The sequence below is a fragment of the Doryrhamphus excisus genome, chromosome 13 (assembly GCF_030265055.1).
Source record: "Doryrhamphus excisus isolate RoL2022-K1 chromosome 13, RoL_Dexc_1.0, whole genome shotgun sequence".
Taxonomy (NCBI): Eukaryota; Metazoa; Chordata; class Actinopteri; order Syngnathiformes; family Syngnathidae; genus Doryrhamphus; species Doryrhamphus excisus.
Genome location: NC_080478.1, coordinates 3,604,698 through 3,620,620, shown reverse-complemented (window position 1 = coordinate 3,620,620; position 15,923 = coordinate 3,604,698). Strand labels below are relative to the sequence as shown.

Sequence of the window (15,923 nt, the reverse complement as noted above, 5' to 3'; positions counted from 1 at the left end):
GGCCTGCGTCTTCTTCAAATAGGATCTTTTCAGTTGCCCTGGCAGCTTACGGCCATACTACCCTGAAAACGCCCGATCTCGTCCGATCTCGGAAGCTAAGCAGGGGTGGGCCTGGTTAGTACTTGGATGGGAGACCGCCTGGGAATACCAGGTGCTGTAAGCCTTTTATGGTTTCTGCTCTTGCCTGACAGCAGAGGGCGCTGTTTGACACTTTTTGCTGGATCTAGTTTGGCCTGCGTCGCCTTCAAATAAGATCTTTTCAGTTGTCCTGGCAGCTTACGGCCATACTACCCTGAAAACGCCCGATCTCGTCCGATCTCGGAAGCTAAGCAGGGGCGGGCCTGGTTAGTACTTGGATGGGAGACCGCCTGGGAATACCAGGTGCTGTAAGCTTTTTATGGTTTCTGCTCTTGCCTGACAGCAGAGGGCGCTGTTTGACACTTTTTGCTGGAGTCTAGTTTGGCCTGCGTCTTCTTCAAATAGGATCTTTTCAGTTGCCCTGGCAGCTTACGGCCATACTACCCTGAAAACGCCCGATCTCGTCCGATCTCGGAAGCTAAGCAGGGGTGGGCCTGGTTAGTACTTGGATAGGAGACTGCCTGGGAATACCAGGTGCTGTAAGCCTTTTATGGTTTCTGCTCTTGCCTGACAGCAGAGGGCGCTGTTTGACACTTTTTGCTGGAGTCTAGTTTGGCCTGCGTCGCCTTCAAATAGGATCTTTACAGTTGCCCTGGCAGCTTACGGCCACACTACCCTGAAAACGCCTGATCTCGGAAGCTAAGCAGGGGAGGGCCTGGTTAGTACTTGGATGGGAGACCGCCTGGGAATACCAGGTGCTGTAAGCTTTTTATGGTTTCTGCTCTTGCCTGACAGCAGAGGGCGCTGTTTGACACTTTTTGCTGGAGTCAAGTTTGGCCTGCGTCTTCTTCAAATAGGATCTTTTCAGTTGCCCTGGCAGCTTACGGCCATACTACCCTGAAAACGCCCGATCTCGCCCGATCTCGTCCGATCTCGGAAGCTAAGCAGGGGTGGGCCTGGTTCGTACTTGGATGGGAGACCGCCTGGGAATACCAGGTGCTGTAAGCCTTTTATGGTTTCTGCTCTTGCCTGACAGCAGAGGGCGCTGTTTGACACTTTTTGCTGGAGTCTAGTTTGGCCTGCGTCGCCTTCAAATAGGATCTGTACAGTTGCCCTGGCAGCTTACGGCCACACTACCCTGAAAACGACTGATCTCGGAAGCTAAGCAGGGGAGGGCCTGGTTAGTACTTGGATGGGAGACCGCCTGGGAATACCAGGTGCTGTAAGCTTTTTATGGTTTCTGCTCTTGCCTAACAGCAGAGGGCGCTGTTTGACACTTTTTGCTGGAGTCTAGTTTGGCCTGCGTCGCCTTCAAATAGGATCTTTTCAGTTGATGTGGCAGCTTACGGCCATACTACCCTGAAAACGCCCGATCTCGTCCGATCTCGGAAGCTAAGCAGGGGCGGGCCTGGTTAGTACTTGGATGGGAGACCGCCTGGGAATACCAGGTGCTGTAAGCTTTTTATGGTTTCTGCTCTTGCCTGACAGCAGAGGGCGCTGTTTGACACTTTTTGCTGGAGTCTAGTTTGGCCTGCGTCTTCTTCAAATAGGATCTTTTCAGTTGGCCTGGCAGCTTACGGCCATACTACCCTGAAAACGCCCGATCTCGTACGATCTCGGAAGCTAAGCAGGGCCGGGCCTGGTTAGTACTTGGATGGGAGACCGCCTGTGAATACCAGGTGCTGTAAGCTTTTTATGGTTTCTGCTCTTGCCTGACAGCAGAGGGCGCTGTTTGACACTTTTTGCTGTAGTCTAGTTTGGCCTGCGTCACCTTCAAATAGGATCTTTTCAGTTGACCTGGCAGCTTACGGCCATAGTACCCTGAAAACGCCCGATCTCGTCCGATATCGGAAGCTAAGCAGGGGCGGGCCTGGTTAGTACTTGGATGGGAGACCGCCTGGGAATACCAGGTGCTGTAAGCTTTTCATGGTTTCTGCTCTTGCCTGACAGCAGAGGGCGCTGTTTGACATGTTTTGTTGGAGTCTAGTTTGTCCTGCGTCGCCTTCAAATAGGATCTTTTCAGTTGCCTTGGCAGCTTTTGGCCATACTACCCTGAAAACGCCCGATCTCGGAAGCTTAGCAGGGGCAGGCCTGGTTAGTACTTGGATGGGAGACCGCCTGGGAATACCAGGTGCTGTAAGCTTTTTATGGTTTCTGCTCTTGCCTGACAGCAGAGGGCGCTGTTTGACACTTTTTGCTGGAGTCTAGTTTGGCCTGCGTCGCCTTCAAATAGGATCTTTACAGTTGCCCTGGCAGCTTACGGCCACACTACCCTGAAAACGCCTGATCTCGGAAGCTAAGCAGGGGAGGCCCTGGTTAGTACTTGGATGGGAGACCGCCTGGGAATACCAGGTGCTGTAAGCTTTTTATGGTTTCTGCTCTTGCCTGACAGCAGAGGGCGCTGTTTGACACTTTTTGCTGGAGTCAAGTTTGGCCTGCGTCTTCTTCAAATAGGATCTTTTCAGTTGCCCTGGCAGCTTACGGCCATACTACCCTGAAAACGCCCGATCTCGCCCGATCTCGTCCGATCTCGGAAGCTAAGCAGGGGTGGGCCTGGTTCGTACTTGGATGGGAGACCGCCTGGGAATACCAGGTGCTGTAAGCCTTTTATGGTTTCTGCTCTTGCCTGACAGCAGAGGGCGCTGTTTGACACTTTTTGCTGGAGTCTAGTTTGGCCTGCGTCGCCTTCAAATAGGATCTGTACAGTTGCCCTGGCAGCTTACGGCCACACTACCCTGAAAACGACTGATCTCGGAAGCTAAGCAGGGGAGGGCCTGGTTAGTACTTGGATGGGAGACCGCCTGGGAATACCAGGTGCTGTAAGCTTTTTATGGTTTCTGCTCTTGCCTAACAGCAGAGGGCGCTGTTTGACACTTTTTGCTGGAGTCTAGTTTGGCCTGCGTCGCCTTCAAATAGGATCTTTTCAGTTGATGTGGCAGCTTACGGCCATACTACCCTGAAAACGCCCGATCTCGTCCGATCTCGGAAGCTAAGCAGGGGCGGGCCTGGTTAGTACTTGGATGGGAGACCGCCTGGGAATACCAGGTGCTGTAAGCTTTTTATGGTTTCTGCTCTTGCCTGACAGCAGAGGGCGCTGTTTGACACTTTTTGCTGGAGTCTAGTTTGGCCTGCGTCTTCTTCAAATAGGATCTTTTCAGTTGGCCTGGCAGCTTACGGCCATACTACCCTGAAAACGCCCGATCTCGTACGATCTCGGAAGCTAAGCAGGGCCGGGCCTGGTTAGTACTTGGATGGGAGACCGCCTGTGAATACCAGGTGCTGTAAGCTTTTTATGGTTTCTGCTCTTGCCTGACAGCAGAGGGCGCTGTTTGACACTTTTTGCTGTAGTCTAGTTTGGCCTGCGTCACCTTCAAATAGGATCTTTTCAGTTGACCTGGCAGCTTACGGCCATAGTACCCTGAAAACGCCCGATCTCGTCCGATATCGGAAGCTAAGCAGGGGCGGGCCTGGTTAGTACTTGGATGGGAGACCGCCTGGGAATACCAGGTGCTGTAAGCTTTTCATGGTTTCTGCTCTTGCCTGACAGCAGAGGGCGCTGTTTGACATGTTTTGTTGGAGTCTAGTTTGTCCTGCGTCGCCTTCAAATAGGATCTTTTCAGTTGCCTTGGCAGCTTTTGGCCATACTACCCTGAAAACGCCCGATCTCGGAAGCTTAGCAGGGGCAGGCCTGGTTAGTACTTGGATGGGAGACCGCCTGGGAATACCAGGTGCTGTAAGCTTTTTATGGTTTCTGCTCTTGCCTGACAGCAGAGGGCGCTGTTTGACACTTTTTGCTGGAGTCTAGTTTGGCCTGCGTCGCCTTCAAATAGGATCTTTTCAGTTGCCCTCGCAGCTTACGGCCATACTACCCTGAAAACGCCCGATCTCGGAAGCTAAGCAGGGGCGGTCCTGGTTAGTACTTGGATGGGAGACCGCCTGGGATTACCAGGTGCTGTAAGCTTTTTATGGTTTCTGCTCTTGCCTGACAGCAGAGGGCGCTGTTTGACACTTTTTGCTGGAGTCTAGTTTGTCCTGCGTCGCCTTCAAATAAGATCTTTTCAGTTGTCCTGGCAGCTTACGGCCATACCAACCTGAAAATGCCTGATCTCGTCCGATCTCGGAAGCTAAGCAGGGGCGGGCCTGGTTAGTACTTGGATGGGAGACCGCCTGGGAATACCAGGTGCTGTAAGCTTTTTATGGTTTCTGCTCTTGCCTAACAGCAGAGGGCGCTGTTTGACACTTTTTGCTGGAGTCTAGTTTGGCCTGCGTCGCCTTCAAATAGGATCTTTTCAGTTGATGTGGCAGCTTACGGCCATACTACCCTGAAAACGCCCGATCTCGTCCGATCTCGGAAGCTAAGCAGGGGCGGGCCTGGTTAGTACTTGGATGGGAGACCGCCTGGGAATACCAGGTGCTGTAAGCTTTTTATGGTTTCTGCTCTTGCCTGACAGCAGAGGGCGCTGTTTGACACTTTTTGCTGGAGTCTAGTTTGGCCTGCGTCTTCTTCAAATAGGATCTTTTCAGTTGGCCTGGCAGCTTACGGCCATACTACCCTGAAAACGCCCGATCTCGTACGATCTCGGAAGCTAAGCAGGGCCGGGCCTGGTTAGTACTTGGATGGGAGACCGCCTGTGAATACCAGGTGCTGTAAGCTTTTTATGGTTTCTGCTCTTGCCTGACAGCAGAGGGCGCTGTTTGACACTTTTTGCTGTAGTCTAGTTTGGCCTGCGTCACCTTCAAATAGGATCTTTTCAGTTGACCTGGCAGCTTACGGCCATAGTACCCTGAAAACGCCCGATCTCGTCCGATATCGGAAGCTAAGCAGGGGCGGGCCTGGTTAGTACTTGGGTGGGAGACCGCCTGGGAATACCAGGTGCTGTAAGCTTTTCATGGTTTCTGCTCTTGCCTGACAGCAGAGGGCGCTGTTTGACATGTTTTGTTGGAGTCTAGTTTGTCCTGCGTCGCCTTCAAATAGGATCTTTTCAGTTGCCTTGGCAGCTTTTGGCCATACTACCCTGAAAACGCCCGATCTCGGAAGCTTAGCAGGGGCAGGCCTGGTTAGTACTTGGATGGGAGACCGCCTGGGAATACCAGGTGCTGTAAGCTTTTTATGGTTTCTGCTCTTGCCTGACAGCAGAGGGCGCTGTTTGACACTTTTTGCTGGAGTCTAGTTTGGCCTGCGTCGCCTTCAAATAGGATTTTTTCAGTTGCCCTCGCAGCTTACGGCCATACTACCCTGAAAACGCCCGATCTCGGAAGCTAAGCAGGGGCGGTCCTGGTTAGTACTTGGATGGGAGACCGCCTGGGATTACCAGGTGCTGTAAGCTTTTTATGGTTTCTGCTCTTGCCTGACAGCAGAGGGCGCTGTTTGACACTTTTTGCTGGAGTCTAGTTTGTCCTGCGTCGCCTTCAAATAAGATCTTTTCAGTTGTCCTGGCAGCTTACGGCCATACCACCCTGAAAATGCCTGATCTCGTCCGATCTCGGAAGCTAAGCAGGGGCGGGCCTGGTTAGTACTTGGATGGGAGACCGCCTGGGAATACCAGGTGCTGTAAGCTTTTTATGGTTTCTGCTCTTGCCTGACAGCAGAGGGCGCTGTTTGACACTTTTTGCTGGAGTCTAGTTTGGCCTGCGTCTTCTTCAAATAGGATCTTTTCAGTTGGCCTGGCAGCTTACGGCCATACTACCCTGAAAACGCCCGATCTCGTACGATCTCGGAAGCTAAGCAGGGCCGGGCCTGGTTAGTACTTGGATGGGAGACCGCCTGTGAATACCAGGTGCTGTAAGCTTTTTATGGTTTCTGCTCTTGCCTGACAGCAGAGGGCGCTGTTTGACACTTTTTGCTGTAGTCTAGTTTGGCCTGCGTCACCTTCAAATAGGATCTTTTCAGTTGACCTGGCAGCTTACGGCCATAGTACCCTGAAAACGCCCGATCTCGTCCGATATCGGAAGCTAAGCAGGGGCGGGCCTGGTTAGTACTTGGATGGGAGACCGCCTGGGAATACCAGGTGCTGTAAGCTTTTCATGGTTTCTGCTCTTGCCTGACAGCAGAGGGCGCTGTTTGACATGTTTTGTTGGAGTCTAGTTTGTCCTGCGTCGCCTTCAAATAGGATCTTTTCAGTTGCCTTGGCAGCTTTTGGCCATACTACCCTGAAAACGCCCGATCTCGGAAGCTTAGCAGGGGCAGGCCTGGTTAGTACTTGGATGGGAGACCGCCTGGGAATACCAGGTGCTGTAAGCTTTTTATGGTTTCTGCTCTTGCCTGACAGCAGAGGGCGCTGTTTGACACTTTTTGCTGGAGTCTAGTTTGGCCTGCGTCGCCTTCAAATAGGATCTTTTCAGTTGCCCTCGCAGCTTACGGCCATACTACCCTGAAAACGCCCGATCTCGGAAGCTAAGCAGGGGCGGTCCTGGTTAGTACTTGGATGGGAGACCGCCTGGGATTACCAGGTGCTGTAAGCTTTTTATGGTTTCTGCTCTTGCCTGACAGCAGAGGGCGCTGTTTGACACTTTTTGCTGGAGTCTAGTTTGTCCTGCGTCGCCTTCAAATAAGATCTTTTCAGTTGTCCTGGCAGCTTACGGCCATACCAACCTGAAAATGCCTGATCTCGTCCGATCTCGGAAGCTAAGCAGGGGCGGGCCTGGTTAGTACTTGGATGGGAGACCGCCTGGGAATACCAGGTGCTGTAAGCTTTTTATGGTTTCTGCTCTTGCCTAACAGCAGAGGGCGCTGTTTGACACTTTTTGCTGGAGTCTAGTTTGGCCTGCGTCGCCTTCAAATAGGATCTTTTCAGTTGATGTGGCAGCTTACGGCCATACTACCCTGAAAACGCCCGATCTCGTCCGATCTCGGAAGCTAAGCAGGGGCGGGCCTGGTTAGTACTTGGATGGGAGACCGCCTGGGAATACCAGGTGCTGTAAGCTTTTTATGGTTTCTGCTCTTGCCTGACAGCAGAGGGCGCTGTTTGACACTTTTTGCTGGAGTCTAGTTTGGCCTGCGTCTTCTTCAAATAGGATCTTTTCAGTTGGCCTGGCAGCTTACGGCCATACTACCCTGAAAACGCCCGATCTCGTACGATCTCGGAAGCTAAGCAGGGCCGGGCCTGGTTAGTACTTGGATGGGAGACCGCCTGTGAATACCAGGTGCTGTAAGCTTTTTATGGTTTCTGCTCTTGCCTGACAGCAGAGGGCGCTGTTTGACACTTTTTGCTGTAGTCTAGTTTGGCCTGCGTCACCTTCAAATAGGATCTTTTCAGTTGACCTGGCAGCTTACGGCCATAGTACCCTGAAAACGCCCGATCTCGTCCGATATCGGAAGCTAAGCAGGGGCGGGCCTGGTTAGTACTTGGATGGGAGACCGCCTGGGAATACCAGGTGCTGTAAGCTTTTCATGGTTTCTGCTCTTGCCTGACAGCAGAGGGCGCTGTTTGACATGTTTTGTTGGAGTCTAGTTTGTCCTGCGTCGCCTTCAAATAGGATCTTTTCAGTTGCCTTGGCAGCTTTTGGCCATACTACCCTGAAAACGCCCGATCTCGGAAGCTTAGCAGGGGCAGGCCTGGTTAGTACTTGGATGGGAGACCGCCTGGGAATACCAGGTGCTGTAAGCTTTTTATGGTTTCTGCTCTTGCCTGACAGCAGAGGGCGCTGTTTGACACTTTTTGCTGGAGTCTAGTTTGGCCTGCGTCGCCTTCAAATAGGATCTTTTCAGTTGCCCTCGCAGCTTACGGCCATACTACCCTGAAAACGCCCGATCTCGGAAGCTAAGCAGGGGCGGTCCTGGTTAGTACTTGGATGGGAGACCGCCTGGGATTACCAGGTGCTGTAAGCTTTTTATGGTTTCTGCTCTTGCCTGACAGCAGAGGGCGCTGTTTGACACTTTTTGCTGGAGTCTAGTTTGTCCTGCGTCGCCTTCAAATAAGATCTTTTCAGTTGTCCTGGCAGCTTACGGCCATACCACCCTGAAAATGCCTGATCTCGTCCGATCTCGGAAGCTAAGCAGGGGCGGGCCTGGTTAGTACTTGGATGGGAGACCGCCTGGGAATACCAGGTGCTGTAAGCTTTTCATGGTTTCTGCTCTTGCCTGACAGCAGAGGGCGCTGTTTGACATGTTTTGTTGGAGTCTAGTTTGTCCTGCGTCGCCTTCAAATAGGATCTTTTCAGTTGCCTTGGCAGCTTTTGGCCATACTACCCTGAAAACGCCCGATCTCGGAAGCTTAGCAGGGGCAGGCCTGGTTAGTACTTGGATGGGAGACCGCCTGGGAATACCAGGTGCTGTAAGCTTTTTATGGTTTCTGCTCTTGCCTGACAGCAGAGGGCGCTGTTTGACACTTTTTGCTGGAGTCTAGTTTGGCCTGCGTCGCCTTCAAATAGGATCTTTTCAGTTGCCCTCGCAGCTTACGGCCATACTACCCTGAAAACGCCCGATCTCGGAAGCTAAGCAGGGGCGGTCCTGGTTAGTACTTGGATGGGAGACCGCCTGGGATTACCAGGTGCTGTAAGCTTTTTATGGTTTCTGCTCTTGCCTGACAGCAGAGGGCGCTGTTTGACACTTTTTGCTGGAGTCTAGTTTGTCCTGCGTCGCCTTCAAATAAGATCTTTTCAGTTGTCCTGGCAGCTTACGGCCATACCACCCTGAAAATGCCTGATCTCGTCCGATCTCGGAAGCTAAGCAGGGGCGGGCCTGGTTAGTACTTGGATGGGAGACCGCCTGGGAATACCAGGTGCTGTAAGCTTTTCATGGTTTCTGCTCTTGCCTGACAGCAGAGGGCGCTGTTTGACATGTTTTGTTGGAGTCTAGTTTGTCCTGCGTCGCCTTCAAATAGGATCTTTTCAGTTGCCTTGGCAGCTTTTGGCCATACTACCCTGAAAACGCCCGATCTCGGAAGCTTAGCAGGGGCAGGCCTGGTTAGTACTTGGATGGGAGACCGCCTGGGAATACCAGGTGCTGTAAGCTTTTTATGGTTTCTGCTCTTGCCTGACAGCAGAGGGCGCTGTTTGACACTTTTTGCTGGAGTCTAGTTTGGCCTGCGTCGCCTTCAAATAGGATCTTTTCAGTTGCCCTCGCAGCTTACGGCCATACTACCCTGAAAACGCCCGATCTCGGAAGCTAAGCAGGGGCGGTCCTGGTTAGTACTTGGATGGGAGACCGCCTGGGATTACCAGGTGCTGTAAGCTTTTTATGGTTTCTGCTCTTGCCTGACAGCAGAGGGCGCTGTTTGACACTTTTTGCTGGAGTCTAGTTTGTCCTGCGTCGCCTTCAAATAAGATCTTTTCAGTTGTCCTGGCAGCTTACGGCCATACCACCCTGAAAATGCCTGATCTCGTCCGATCTCGGAAGCTAAGCAGGGGCGGGCCTGGTTAGTACTTGGATGGGAGACCGCCTGGGAATACCAGGTGCTGTAAGCTTTTCATGGTTTCTGCTCTTGCCTGACAGCAGAGGGCGCTGTTTGACACTTTTTGCTGGAGTCTAGTTTGGCCTGCGTCTTCTTCAAATAGGATCTTTTCAGTTGCCCTGGCAGCTTACGGCCATACTACCCTGAAAACGCCCGATCTCGCCCGATCTCGTCCGATCTCGGAAGCTAAGCAGGGGTGGGCCTGGTTAGTACTTGGATGGGAGACCGCCTGGGAATACCAGGTGCTGTAAGCTTTTTATGGTTTCTGCTCTTGCCTGACAGCAGAGGGCGCTGTTTGACACTTTTTGCTGGAGTCTAGTTTGGCCTGCGTCGCCTTCAAATAGGATCTTTACAGTTGCCCTGGCAGCTTACGGCCACACTACCCTGAAAACGCCTGATCTCGGAAGCTAAGCAGGGGAGGGCCTGGTTAGTACTTGGATGGGAGACCGCCTGGGAATACCAGGTGCTGTAAGCTTTTTATGGTTTCTGCTCTTGCCTAACAGCAGAGGGCGCTGTTTGCCACTTTTTTCTGGAGTCTAGTTTGGCCTGCGTCGCCTTCAAATAGGACCTTTTCAGTTGCCCTGGCAGCTTACGGCCATACTACCCTGAAAAAGCCCGATCTCGTCCGATCTCGGAAGCTAAGCAGGGGCGGGCCTGGTTAGTACTTGGATGGGAGACCGCCTGGGAATACCAGGTGCTGTAAGCTTTTTATGGTTTCTGCTCTTGCCTGACAGCAGAGGGCGCTGTTTGACACTTTTTGCTGGAGTCTAGTTTGGCCTGCGTCGCCTTCAAATAGGATCTTTTCAGTTGATGTGGCAGCTTACGGCCATACTACCCTGAAAACGCCCGATCTCGTCCAATCTCGGAAGCTAAGCAGGGGCGGGCCTGGTTAGTACTTGGATGGGAGACCGCCTGGGAATACCAGGTGCTGTAAGCTTTTTATGGTTTCTGCTCTTGCCTGACAGCAGAGGGCGCTGTTTGACACTTTTTGCTGGAGTCTAGTTTGGCCTGCGTCACCTTCAAATAGGATCTTTACAGTTGCCCTGGCAGCTTACGGCCACACTACCCTGAAAACGCCTGATCTCGGAAGCGAAGCAGGGGAGGGCCTGGTTAGTACTTGGATGGGAGACCGCCTGGGAATACCAGGTGCTGTAAGCTTTTTATGGTTTCTGCTCTAGCCTGACAGCAGAGGGCGCTGTTTGACACTTTTTGCTGGATCTAGTTTGGCCTGCGTCGCCTTCAAATAAGATCTTTTAAGTTGTCCTGGCAGCTTACGGCCATACCACCCTGAAAACGCCTGATCTCGTCCGATCTCGGAAGCTAAGCAGGGGCGGGCCTGGTTAGTACTTGGATGGGAGACCGCCTGGGAATACCAGGTGCTGTAAGCTTTTCATGGTTTCTGCTCTTGCCTGACAGCAGAGGGCGCTGTTTGACACTTTTTGCTGGAGTCTAGTTTGGCCTGCGTCTTCTTCAAATAGGATCTTTTCAGTTGCCCTGGCAGCTTACGGCCATACTACCCTGAAAACGTCCGATCTCGGAAGCTAAGCAGGGGCGGGCCTGGTTAGTACTTGGATGGGAGACCGCCTGGGAATACCAGGTGCTGTAAGCTTTTCATGGTTTCTGCTCTTGCCTGACAGCAGAGGGCGCTGTTTGACATGTTTTGCTGGAGTCTAGTTTGGCCTGCGTCACCTTCAAATAGGATCTTTTCAGTTGACCTGGCAGCTTACGGCCATACTACCCTGAAAACGCCCGATCTCGTCTGATCTCGGAAGCTAAGCAGGGGCGGGCCTGGTTAGTACTTGGATGGGAGACCGCCTGGGAATACCAGGTGCTGTAAGCTTTTTATGGTTTCTGCTCTAGCCTGACAGCAGAGGGCGCTGTTTGACACTTTTTGCTTGATCTAGTTTGGCCTGCGTCGCCTTCAAATAAGATCTTTTCAGTTGTCCTGGCAGCTTACGGCCATACTACCCTGAAAACGCCCGATCTCGGAAGCTAAGCAGGGGCGGGCCTGGTTAGTACTTGGATGGGAGACCGCCTGTGAATACCAGGTGCTGTAAGCTTTTTATGGTTTCTGCTCTTGCCTGACAGCAGAGGGCGCTGTTTGACCCTTTTTGCTGTAGTCTAGTTTGGCCTGCGTCACCTTCAAATAGGATCTTTTCAGTTGACCTGGCAGCTTAGGCCATACTACCCTGAAAACGCCCGATCTCGTACGATCTCGGAAGCTAAGCAGGGCCGGGCCTGGTTAGTACTTGGATGGGAGACCGCCTGGGAATACCAGGTGCTGTAAGCTTTTTATGGTTTCTGCTCTTGCCTGACAGCAGAGGGCGCTGTTTGACACTTTTTGCTGGATCTAGTTTGGCCTGCGTCGCCTTCAAATAAGATCTTTTCAGTTGTCCTGGCAGCTTACGGCCATACTACCCTGAAAACGCTCGATCTCGGAAGCTAAGCAGGGGAGGGCCTGGTTAGTACTTGGATGGGAGACCGCCTGGGAATACCAGGTGCTGTAAGCTTTTTATGGTTTCTGCTCTAGCCTGACAGCAGAGGGCGCTGTTTGACACTTTTTGCTGGATCTAGTTTGGCCTGCGTCGCCTTCAAATAAGATCTTTTCAGTTGTCCTGGCAGCTTACGGCCATACCACCCTGAAAACGCCTGATCTCGTCCGATCTCGGAAGCTAAGCAGGGGCGGGCCTGGTTAGTACTTGGATGGGAGACCGCCTGGGAATACCAGGTGCTGTAAGCTTTTTATGGTTTCTGCTCTTGCCTGACAGCAGAGGGCGCTGTTTGACACTTTTTGCTGGAGTCTAGTTTGGCCTGCGTCGCCTTCAAATAGGATCTTTTCAGTTGATCTGGCAGCTTACGGCCATAGTACCCTGAAAACGCCCAATCTCGTCCGATCTCGGAAGCTAAGCAGGGGCGGGCCTGGTTAGTACTTGGATGGGAGACCGCCTGGGAATACCAGGTGCTGTAAGCTTTTTATGGTTTCTGCTCTTGCCTGACAGCAGAGGGCGCTGTTTGACATGTTTTGCTGGAGTCTAGTTTGGCCTGCGTCACCTTCAAATAGGATTTTTTCAGTTGACCTGGCAGCTTACGGCCATACTTCCTTGAAAACGCCCGATCTCGTCCGATCTCGGAAGCTAAGCACGGGCGGGCCTGGTTAGTACTTGAATGGGAGACCGCCTGGGAATACCAGGTGCTGTAAGCTTTTTATGGTTTCTGCTCTTGCCTGACAGCAGAGGGCGCTGTTTGACACTTTTTGCTGGAGTCTAGTTTGGCCTGCGTCGCCTTCAAATAGGATCTTTTCAGTTGCCCTTGCAGCTTACGGCCATACTACCCTGAAAACGCCCGATCTCGTCCGATCTCGGAAGCTAAGCAGGGGTGGTCCTGGTTAGTACTTGGATGGGAGACCGCCTGGGATTACCAGGTGCTGTAAGCTTTTTATGGTTTCTGCTCTTGCCTGACAGCAGAGGGCGCTGTTTGACACTTTTTGCTGGAGTCTAGTTTGGCCTGCGTCGCCTTCAAATAGGATCTTTTCAGTTGTCCTGGCAGCTTACGGCCATACTACCCTGAAAACGCCCGATCTCGTCCGATCTCGGAAGCTAAGCAGGGGCGGGCCTGGTTAGTACTTGGATGGGAGACCGCCTGGGAATACCAGGTGCTGTAAGCTTTTCATGGTTTCTGCTCTTGCCTGACAGCAGAGGGCGCTGTTTGACACTTTTTGCTGGAGTCTAGTTTGGCCTGCGTCTTCTTCAAATAGGATCTTTTCAGTTGCCCTGGCAGCTTACGGCCATACTACCCTGAAAACGCCCGATCTCGTCCGATCTCGGAAGCTAAGCAGGGGTGGGCCTGGTTAGTACTTGGATGGGAGACCGCCTGGGAATACCAGGTGCTGTAAGCCTTTTATGGTTTCTGCTCTTGCCTGACAGCAGAGGGCGCTGTTTGACACTTTTTGCTTGATCTAGTTTGGCCTGCGTCGCCTTCAAATAAGATCTTTTCAGTTGTCCTGGCAGCTTACGGCCATACTACCCTGAAAACGCCCGATCTCGGAAGCTAAGCAGGGGCGGGCCTGGTTAGTACTTGGATGGGAGACCGCCTGTGAATACCAGGTGCTGTAAGCTTTTTATGGTTTCTGCTCTTGCCTGACAGCAGAGGGCGCTGTTTGACCCTTTTTGCTGTAGTCTAGTTTGGCCTGCGTCACCTTCAAATAGGATCTTTTCAGTTGACCTGGCAGCTTAGGCCATACTACCCTGAAAACGCCCGATCTCGTACGATCTCGGAAGCTAAGCAGGGCCGGGCCTGGTTAGTACTTGGATGGGAGACCGCCTGGGAATACCAGGTGCTGTAAGCTTTTTATGGTTTCTGCTCTTGCCTGACAGCAGAGGGCGCTGTTTGACACTTTTTGCTGGATCTAGTTTGGCCTGCGTCGCCTTCAAATAAGATCTTTTCAGTTGTCCTGGCAGCTTACGGCCATACTACCCTGAAAACGCCCGATCTCGGAAGCTAAGCAGGGGAGGGCCTGGTTAGTACTTGGATGGGAGACCGCCTGGGAATACCAGGTGCTGTAAGCTTTTTATGGTTTCTGCTCTAGCCTGACAGCAGAGGGCGCTGTTTGACACTTTTTGCTGGATCTAGTTTGGCCTGCGTCGCCTTCAAATAAGATCTTTTCAGTTGTCCTGGCAGCTTACGGCCATACCACCCTGAAAACGCCTGATCTCGTCCGATTTCGGAAGCTAAGCAGGGGCGGGCCTGGTTAGTACTTGGATGGGAGACCGCCTGGGAATACCAGGTGCTGTAAGCTTTTTATGGTTTCTGCTCTTGCCTGACAGCAGAGGGCGCTGTTTGACACTTTTTGCTGGAGTCTAGTTTGGCCTGCGTCGCCTTCAAATAGGATCTTTTCAGTTGATGTGGCAGCTTACGGCCATAGTACCCTGAAAACGCCCAATCTCGTCCGATCTCGGAAGCTAAGCAGGGGCGGGCCTGGTTAGTACTTGGATGGGAGACCGCCTGGGAATACCAGGTGCTGTAAGCTTTTTATGGTTTCTGCTCTTGCCTGACAGCAGAGGGCGCTGTTTGACATGTTTTGCTGGAGTCTAGTTTGGCCTGCGTCACCTTCAAATAGGATTTTTTCAGTTGACCTGGCAGCTTACGGCCATACTTCCTTGAAAACGCCCGATCTCGTCCGATCTCGGAAGCTAAGCACGGGCGGGCCTGGTTAGTACTTGAATGGGAGACCGCCTGGGAATACCAGGTGCTGTAAGCTTTTTATGGTTTCTGCTCTTGCCTGACAGCAGAGGGCGCTGTTTGACACTTTTTGCTGGAGTCTAGTTTGGCCTGCGTCGCCTTCAAATAGGATCTTTTCAGTTGCCCTTGCAGCTTACGGCCATACTACCCTGAAAACGCCCGATCTCGTCCGATCTCGGAAGCTAAGCAGGGGTGGTCCTGGTTAGTACTTGGATGGGAGACCGCCTGGGATTACCAGGTGCTGTAAGCTTTTTATGGTTTCTGCTCTTGCCTGACAGCAGAGGGCGCTGTTTGACACTTTTTGCTGGAGTCTAGTTTGGCCTGCGTCGCCTTCAAATAGGATCTTTTCAGTTGTCCTGGCAGCTTACGGCCATACTACCCTGAAAACGCCCGATCTCGTCCGATCTCGGAAGCTAAGCAGGGGCGGGCCTGGTTAGTACTTGGATGGGAGACCGCCTGGGAATACCAGGTGCTGTAAGCTTTTCATGGTTTCTGCTCTTGCCTGACAGCAGAGGGCGCTGTTTGACACTTTTTGCTGGAGTCTAGTTTGGCCTGCGTCTTCTTCAAATAGGATCTTTTCAGTTGCCCTGGCAGCTTACGGCCATACTACCCTGAAAACGCCCGATCTCGTCCGATCTCGGAAGCTAAGCAGGGGTGGGCCTGGTTAGTACTTGGATGGGAGACCGCCTGGGAATACCAGGTGCTGTAAGCCTTTTATGGTTTCTGCTCTTGCCTGACAGCAGAGGGCGCTGTTTGACACTTTTTGCTGGATCTAGTTTGGCCTGCGTCGCCTTCAAATAAGATCTTTTCAGTTGTCCTGGCAGCTTACGGCCATACTCCCCTGAAAACGCCTGATTTCGGAAGCTAAGCAGGGGAGGGCCTGGTTAGTACTTTGATGGGAGACCGCCTGCGAATACCAGGAGCTGTAAGCTTTTTATGGTTTCTGCTCTTGCCTGACAGCAGAGGGCGCTGTTTGACACTTTTTGCTGGAGTCTAGTTTGGCCTGCGTCTTCTTCAAATAGGATCTTTTCAGTTGCCCTGGCAGCTTACGGCCATACTACCCTGAAAACGCCCGATCTCGCCCGATCTCGTCCGATCTCGGAAGCTAAGCAGGGGTGGGCCTGGTTAGTACTTGGATGGGAGACCGCCTGGGAATACCAGGTGCTGTAAGCCTTTTATGGTTTCTGCTCTTGCCTGACAGCAGAGGGCGCTGTT

General features: G+C 52.4%; 41 non-coding genes and 29 pseudogenes across 41 annotated transcripts; all 70 read left to right on the top strand.

Moving 5' to 3' along the window:
* The first annotated feature begins 44 nt into the window (after nt 1–44).
* On the top strand, nt 45–163 carry LOC131097532 (5S ribosomal RNA). The gene has a single exon (XR_009116432.1). It is a non-coding gene; the product is annotated as a 5S ribosomal RNA (ribosomal RNA).
* Nucleotides 164–274: 111 nt separating this feature from the next.
* LOC131099155 (5S ribosomal RNA) lies at nt 275–393 on the top strand. Its single transcript, XR_009117992.1, has one exon. It is a non-coding gene; the product is annotated as a 5S ribosomal RNA (ribosomal RNA).
* Nucleotides 394–505: 112 nt separating this feature from the next.
* On the top strand, nt 506–624 carry LOC131099472 (5S ribosomal RNA). The gene has a single exon (XR_009118305.1). It is a non-coding gene; the product is annotated as a 5S ribosomal RNA (ribosomal RNA).
* Nucleotides 625–736: 112 nt separating this feature from the next.
* On the top strand, nt 737–845 carry LOC131141254 (5S ribosomal RNA; annotated as a pseudogene).
* A 112-nt stretch (nt 846–957) lies between these two features.
* On the top strand, nt 958–1,086 carry LOC131099679 (5S ribosomal RNA; annotated as a pseudogene).
* Nucleotides 1,087–1,198: 112 nt separating this feature from the next.
* LOC131142229 (5S ribosomal RNA) lies at nt 1,199–1,307 on the top strand (annotated as a pseudogene).
* Nucleotides 1,308–1,419: 112 nt separating this feature from the next.
* On the top strand, nt 1,420–1,538 carry LOC131099142 (5S ribosomal RNA). The gene has a single exon (XR_009117980.1). It is a non-coding gene; the product is annotated as a 5S ribosomal RNA (ribosomal RNA).
* Nucleotides 1,539–1,650: 112 nt separating this feature from the next.
* On the top strand, nt 1,651–1,769 carry LOC131142790 (5S ribosomal RNA). Its single transcript, XR_009132856.1, has one exon. It is a non-coding gene; the product is annotated as a 5S ribosomal RNA (ribosomal RNA).
* A 112-nt stretch (nt 1,770–1,881) lies between these two features.
* On the top strand, nt 1,882–2,000 carry LOC131099075 (5S ribosomal RNA). Its single transcript, XR_009117914.1, has one exon. It is a non-coding gene; the product is annotated as a 5S ribosomal RNA (ribosomal RNA).
* A 112-nt stretch (nt 2,001–2,112) lies between these two features.
* On the top strand, nt 2,113–2,221 carry LOC131142210 (5S ribosomal RNA; annotated as a pseudogene).
* A 112-nt stretch (nt 2,222–2,333) lies between these two features.
* Nucleotides 2,334–2,442, top strand: LOC131142282 (5S ribosomal RNA; annotated as a pseudogene).
* Nucleotides 2,443–2,554: 112 nt separating this feature from the next.
* On the top strand, nt 2,555–2,683 carry LOC131099678 (5S ribosomal RNA; annotated as a pseudogene).
* Nucleotides 2,684–2,795: 112 nt separating this feature from the next.
* LOC131142227 (5S ribosomal RNA) lies at nt 2,796–2,904 on the top strand (annotated as a pseudogene).
* Nucleotides 2,905–3,016: 112 nt separating this feature from the next.
* Nucleotides 3,017–3,135, top strand: LOC131099131 (5S ribosomal RNA). The gene has a single exon (XR_009117969.1). It is a non-coding gene; the product is annotated as a 5S ribosomal RNA (ribosomal RNA).
* A 112-nt stretch (nt 3,136–3,247) lies between these two features.
* On the top strand, nt 3,248–3,366 carry LOC131142789 (5S ribosomal RNA). The gene has a single exon (XR_009132855.1). It is a non-coding gene; the product is annotated as a 5S ribosomal RNA (ribosomal RNA).
* A 112-nt stretch (nt 3,367–3,478) lies between these two features.
* LOC131099073 (5S ribosomal RNA) lies at nt 3,479–3,597 on the top strand. The gene has a single exon (XR_009117912.1). It is a non-coding gene; the product is annotated as a 5S ribosomal RNA (ribosomal RNA).
* Nucleotides 3,598–3,709: 112 nt separating this feature from the next.
* LOC131142209 (5S ribosomal RNA) lies at nt 3,710–3,818 on the top strand (annotated as a pseudogene).
* A 112-nt stretch (nt 3,819–3,930) lies between these two features.
* Nucleotides 3,931–4,039, top strand: LOC131142319 (5S ribosomal RNA; annotated as a pseudogene).
* Nucleotides 4,040–4,151: 112 nt separating this feature from the next.
* Nucleotides 4,152–4,270, top strand: LOC131097783 (5S ribosomal RNA). Its single transcript, XR_009116676.1, has one exon. It is a non-coding gene; the product is annotated as a 5S ribosomal RNA (ribosomal RNA).
* Nucleotides 4,271–4,382: 112 nt separating this feature from the next.
* LOC131099120 (5S ribosomal RNA) lies at nt 4,383–4,501 on the top strand. Its single transcript, XR_009117958.1, has one exon. It is a non-coding gene; the product is annotated as a 5S ribosomal RNA (ribosomal RNA).
* Nucleotides 4,502–4,613: 112 nt separating this feature from the next.
* LOC131142788 (5S ribosomal RNA) lies at nt 4,614–4,732 on the top strand. Its single transcript, XR_009132854.1, has one exon. It is a non-coding gene; the product is annotated as a 5S ribosomal RNA (ribosomal RNA).
* A 112-nt stretch (nt 4,733–4,844) lies between these two features.
* LOC131099197 (5S ribosomal RNA) lies at nt 4,845–4,963 on the top strand. Its single transcript, XR_009118033.1, has one exon. It is a non-coding gene; the product is annotated as a 5S ribosomal RNA (ribosomal RNA).
* Nucleotides 4,964–5,075: 112 nt separating this feature from the next.
* Nucleotides 5,076–5,184, top strand: LOC131142207 (5S ribosomal RNA; annotated as a pseudogene).
* Nucleotides 5,185–5,296: 112 nt separating this feature from the next.
* Nucleotides 5,297–5,405, top strand: LOC131142318 (5S ribosomal RNA; annotated as a pseudogene).
* A 112-nt stretch (nt 5,406–5,517) lies between these two features.
* Nucleotides 5,518–5,636, top strand: LOC131141160 (5S ribosomal RNA). The gene has a single exon (XR_009132503.1). It is a non-coding gene; the product is annotated as a 5S ribosomal RNA (ribosomal RNA).
* A 112-nt stretch (nt 5,637–5,748) lies between these two features.
* LOC131142787 (5S ribosomal RNA) lies at nt 5,749–5,867 on the top strand. Its single transcript, XR_009132853.1, has one exon. It is a non-coding gene; the product is annotated as a 5S ribosomal RNA (ribosomal RNA).
* A 112-nt stretch (nt 5,868–5,979) lies between these two features.
* LOC131099072 (5S ribosomal RNA) lies at nt 5,980–6,098 on the top strand. The gene has a single exon (XR_009117911.1). It is a non-coding gene; the product is annotated as a 5S ribosomal RNA (ribosomal RNA).
* Nucleotides 6,099–6,210: 112 nt separating this feature from the next.
* LOC131142206 (5S ribosomal RNA) lies at nt 6,211–6,319 on the top strand (annotated as a pseudogene).
* Nucleotides 6,320–6,431: 112 nt separating this feature from the next.
* LOC131142317 (5S ribosomal RNA) lies at nt 6,432–6,540 on the top strand (annotated as a pseudogene).
* Nucleotides 6,541–6,652: 112 nt separating this feature from the next.
* On the top strand, nt 6,653–6,771 carry LOC131097782 (5S ribosomal RNA). The gene has a single exon (XR_009116675.1). It is a non-coding gene; the product is annotated as a 5S ribosomal RNA (ribosomal RNA).
* Nucleotides 6,772–6,883: 112 nt separating this feature from the next.
* LOC131099109 (5S ribosomal RNA) lies at nt 6,884–7,002 on the top strand. Its single transcript, XR_009117947.1, has one exon. It is a non-coding gene; the product is annotated as a 5S ribosomal RNA (ribosomal RNA).
* Nucleotides 7,003–7,114: 112 nt separating this feature from the next.
* Nucleotides 7,115–7,233, top strand: LOC131142786 (5S ribosomal RNA). Its single transcript, XR_009132852.1, has one exon. It is a non-coding gene; the product is annotated as a 5S ribosomal RNA (ribosomal RNA).
* A 112-nt stretch (nt 7,234–7,345) lies between these two features.
* Nucleotides 7,346–7,464, top strand: LOC131099070 (5S ribosomal RNA). The gene has a single exon (XR_009117910.1). It is a non-coding gene; the product is annotated as a 5S ribosomal RNA (ribosomal RNA).
* A 112-nt stretch (nt 7,465–7,576) lies between these two features.
* On the top strand, nt 7,577–7,685 carry LOC131142205 (5S ribosomal RNA; annotated as a pseudogene).
* A 112-nt stretch (nt 7,686–7,797) lies between these two features.
* On the top strand, nt 7,798–7,906 carry LOC131142316 (5S ribosomal RNA; annotated as a pseudogene).
* Nucleotides 7,907–8,018: 112 nt separating this feature from the next.
* Nucleotides 8,019–8,137, top strand: LOC131141149 (5S ribosomal RNA). The gene has a single exon (XR_009132502.1). It is a non-coding gene; the product is annotated as a 5S ribosomal RNA (ribosomal RNA).
* Nucleotides 8,138–8,249: 112 nt separating this feature from the next.
* LOC131142204 (5S ribosomal RNA) lies at nt 8,250–8,358 on the top strand (annotated as a pseudogene).
* A 112-nt stretch (nt 8,359–8,470) lies between these two features.
* Nucleotides 8,471–8,579, top strand: LOC131142315 (5S ribosomal RNA; annotated as a pseudogene).
* A 112-nt stretch (nt 8,580–8,691) lies between these two features.
* Nucleotides 8,692–8,810, top strand: LOC131141138 (5S ribosomal RNA). The gene has a single exon (XR_009132501.1). It is a non-coding gene; the product is annotated as a 5S ribosomal RNA (ribosomal RNA).
* A 112-nt stretch (nt 8,811–8,922) lies between these two features.
* Nucleotides 8,923–9,031, top strand: LOC131142203 (5S ribosomal RNA; annotated as a pseudogene).
* A 112-nt stretch (nt 9,032–9,143) lies between these two features.
* On the top strand, nt 9,144–9,252 carry LOC131142314 (5S ribosomal RNA; annotated as a pseudogene).
* Nucleotides 9,253–9,364: 112 nt separating this feature from the next.
* On the top strand, nt 9,365–9,483 carry LOC131141126 (5S ribosomal RNA). The gene has a single exon (XR_009132500.1). It is a non-coding gene; the product is annotated as a 5S ribosomal RNA (ribosomal RNA).
* A 112-nt stretch (nt 9,484–9,595) lies between these two features.
* LOC131098867 (5S ribosomal RNA) lies at nt 9,596–9,724 on the top strand (annotated as a pseudogene).
* A 112-nt stretch (nt 9,725–9,836) lies between these two features.
* On the top strand, nt 9,837–9,945 carry LOC131141253 (5S ribosomal RNA; annotated as a pseudogene).
* Nucleotides 9,946–10,057: 112 nt separating this feature from the next.
* LOC131143207 (5S ribosomal RNA) lies at nt 10,058–10,176 on the top strand. Its single transcript, XR_009133259.1, has one exon. It is a non-coding gene; the product is annotated as a 5S ribosomal RNA (ribosomal RNA).
* A 112-nt stretch (nt 10,177–10,288) lies between these two features.
* On the top strand, nt 10,289–10,407 carry LOC131097268 (5S ribosomal RNA). Its single transcript, XR_009116178.1, has one exon. It is a non-coding gene; the product is annotated as a 5S ribosomal RNA (ribosomal RNA).
* Nucleotides 10,408–10,519: 112 nt separating this feature from the next.
* Nucleotides 10,520–10,628, top strand: LOC131141949 (5S ribosomal RNA; annotated as a pseudogene).
* Nucleotides 10,629–10,739: 111 nt separating this feature from the next.
* On the top strand, nt 10,740–10,858 carry LOC131142364 (5S ribosomal RNA). The gene has a single exon (XR_009132625.1). It is a non-coding gene; the product is annotated as a 5S ribosomal RNA (ribosomal RNA).
* Nucleotides 10,859–10,970: 112 nt separating this feature from the next.
* Nucleotides 10,971–11,079, top strand: LOC131140916 (5S ribosomal RNA; annotated as a pseudogene).
* Nucleotides 11,080–11,191: 112 nt separating this feature from the next.
* Nucleotides 11,192–11,310, top strand: LOC131100351 (5S ribosomal RNA). Its single transcript, XR_009119082.1, has one exon. It is a non-coding gene; the product is annotated as a 5S ribosomal RNA (ribosomal RNA).
* A 111-nt stretch (nt 11,311–11,421) lies between these two features.
* On the top strand, nt 11,422–11,530 carry LOC131101187 (5S ribosomal RNA; annotated as a pseudogene).
* Nucleotides 11,531–11,642: 112 nt separating this feature from the next.
* LOC131099695 (5S ribosomal RNA) lies at nt 11,643–11,760 on the top strand. Its single transcript, XR_009118513.1, has one exon. It is a non-coding gene; the product is annotated as a 5S ribosomal RNA (ribosomal RNA).
* Nucleotides 11,761–11,871: 111 nt separating this feature from the next.
* LOC131100988 (5S ribosomal RNA) lies at nt 11,872–11,980 on the top strand (annotated as a pseudogene).
* A 111-nt stretch (nt 11,981–12,091) lies between these two features.
* On the top strand, nt 12,092–12,210 carry LOC131142250 (5S ribosomal RNA). Its single transcript, XR_009132614.1, has one exon. It is a non-coding gene; the product is annotated as a 5S ribosomal RNA (ribosomal RNA).
* Nucleotides 12,211–12,322: 112 nt separating this feature from the next.
* Nucleotides 12,323–12,441, top strand: LOC131099456 (5S ribosomal RNA). Its single transcript, XR_009118289.1, has one exon. It is a non-coding gene; the product is annotated as a 5S ribosomal RNA (ribosomal RNA).
* A 112-nt stretch (nt 12,442–12,553) lies between these two features.
* On the top strand, nt 12,554–12,672 carry LOC131097794 (5S ribosomal RNA). The gene has a single exon (XR_009116686.1). It is a non-coding gene; the product is annotated as a 5S ribosomal RNA (ribosomal RNA).
* A 112-nt stretch (nt 12,673–12,784) lies between these two features.
* Nucleotides 12,785–12,903, top strand: LOC131098776 (5S ribosomal RNA). Its single transcript, XR_009117634.1, has one exon. It is a non-coding gene; the product is annotated as a 5S ribosomal RNA (ribosomal RNA).
* A 112-nt stretch (nt 12,904–13,015) lies between these two features.
* Nucleotides 13,016–13,134, top strand: LOC131099097 (5S ribosomal RNA). The gene has a single exon (XR_009117936.1). It is a non-coding gene; the product is annotated as a 5S ribosomal RNA (ribosomal RNA).
* Nucleotides 13,135–13,246: 112 nt separating this feature from the next.
* Nucleotides 13,247–13,365, top strand: LOC131097414 (5S ribosomal RNA). Its single transcript, XR_009116321.1, has one exon. It is a non-coding gene; the product is annotated as a 5S ribosomal RNA (ribosomal RNA).
* A 111-nt stretch (nt 13,366–13,476) lies between these two features.
* Nucleotides 13,477–13,585, top strand: LOC131101185 (5S ribosomal RNA; annotated as a pseudogene).
* A 112-nt stretch (nt 13,586–13,697) lies between these two features.
* LOC131099694 (5S ribosomal RNA) lies at nt 13,698–13,815 on the top strand. The gene has a single exon (XR_009118512.1). It is a non-coding gene; the product is annotated as a 5S ribosomal RNA (ribosomal RNA).
* A 111-nt stretch (nt 13,816–13,926) lies between these two features.
* On the top strand, nt 13,927–14,035 carry LOC131100305 (5S ribosomal RNA; annotated as a pseudogene).
* A 111-nt stretch (nt 14,036–14,146) lies between these two features.
* Nucleotides 14,147–14,265, top strand: LOC131142942 (5S ribosomal RNA). Its single transcript, XR_009133001.1, has one exon. It is a non-coding gene; the product is annotated as a 5S ribosomal RNA (ribosomal RNA).
* Nucleotides 14,266–14,377: 112 nt separating this feature from the next.
* On the top strand, nt 14,378–14,496 carry LOC131099455 (5S ribosomal RNA). The gene has a single exon (XR_009118288.1). It is a non-coding gene; the product is annotated as a 5S ribosomal RNA (ribosomal RNA).
* Nucleotides 14,497–14,608: 112 nt separating this feature from the next.
* On the top strand, nt 14,609–14,727 carry LOC131097793 (5S ribosomal RNA). Its single transcript, XR_009116685.1, has one exon. It is a non-coding gene; the product is annotated as a 5S ribosomal RNA (ribosomal RNA).
* A 112-nt stretch (nt 14,728–14,839) lies between these two features.
* LOC131098775 (5S ribosomal RNA) lies at nt 14,840–14,958 on the top strand. Its single transcript, XR_009117633.1, has one exon. It is a non-coding gene; the product is annotated as a 5S ribosomal RNA (ribosomal RNA).
* A 112-nt stretch (nt 14,959–15,070) lies between these two features.
* On the top strand, nt 15,071–15,189 carry LOC131099085 (5S ribosomal RNA). Its single transcript, XR_009117924.1, has one exon. It is a non-coding gene; the product is annotated as a 5S ribosomal RNA (ribosomal RNA).
* A 112-nt stretch (nt 15,190–15,301) lies between these two features.
* On the top strand, nt 15,302–15,420 carry LOC131097300 (5S ribosomal RNA). Its single transcript, XR_009116210.1, has one exon. It is a non-coding gene; the product is annotated as a 5S ribosomal RNA (ribosomal RNA).
* A 111-nt stretch (nt 15,421–15,531) lies between these two features.
* Nucleotides 15,532–15,640, top strand: LOC131142499 (5S ribosomal RNA; annotated as a pseudogene).
* A 112-nt stretch (nt 15,641–15,752) lies between these two features.
* LOC131098782 (5S ribosomal RNA) lies at nt 15,753–15,881 on the top strand (annotated as a pseudogene).
* Nucleotides 15,882–15,923: the final 42 nt, after the last annotated feature.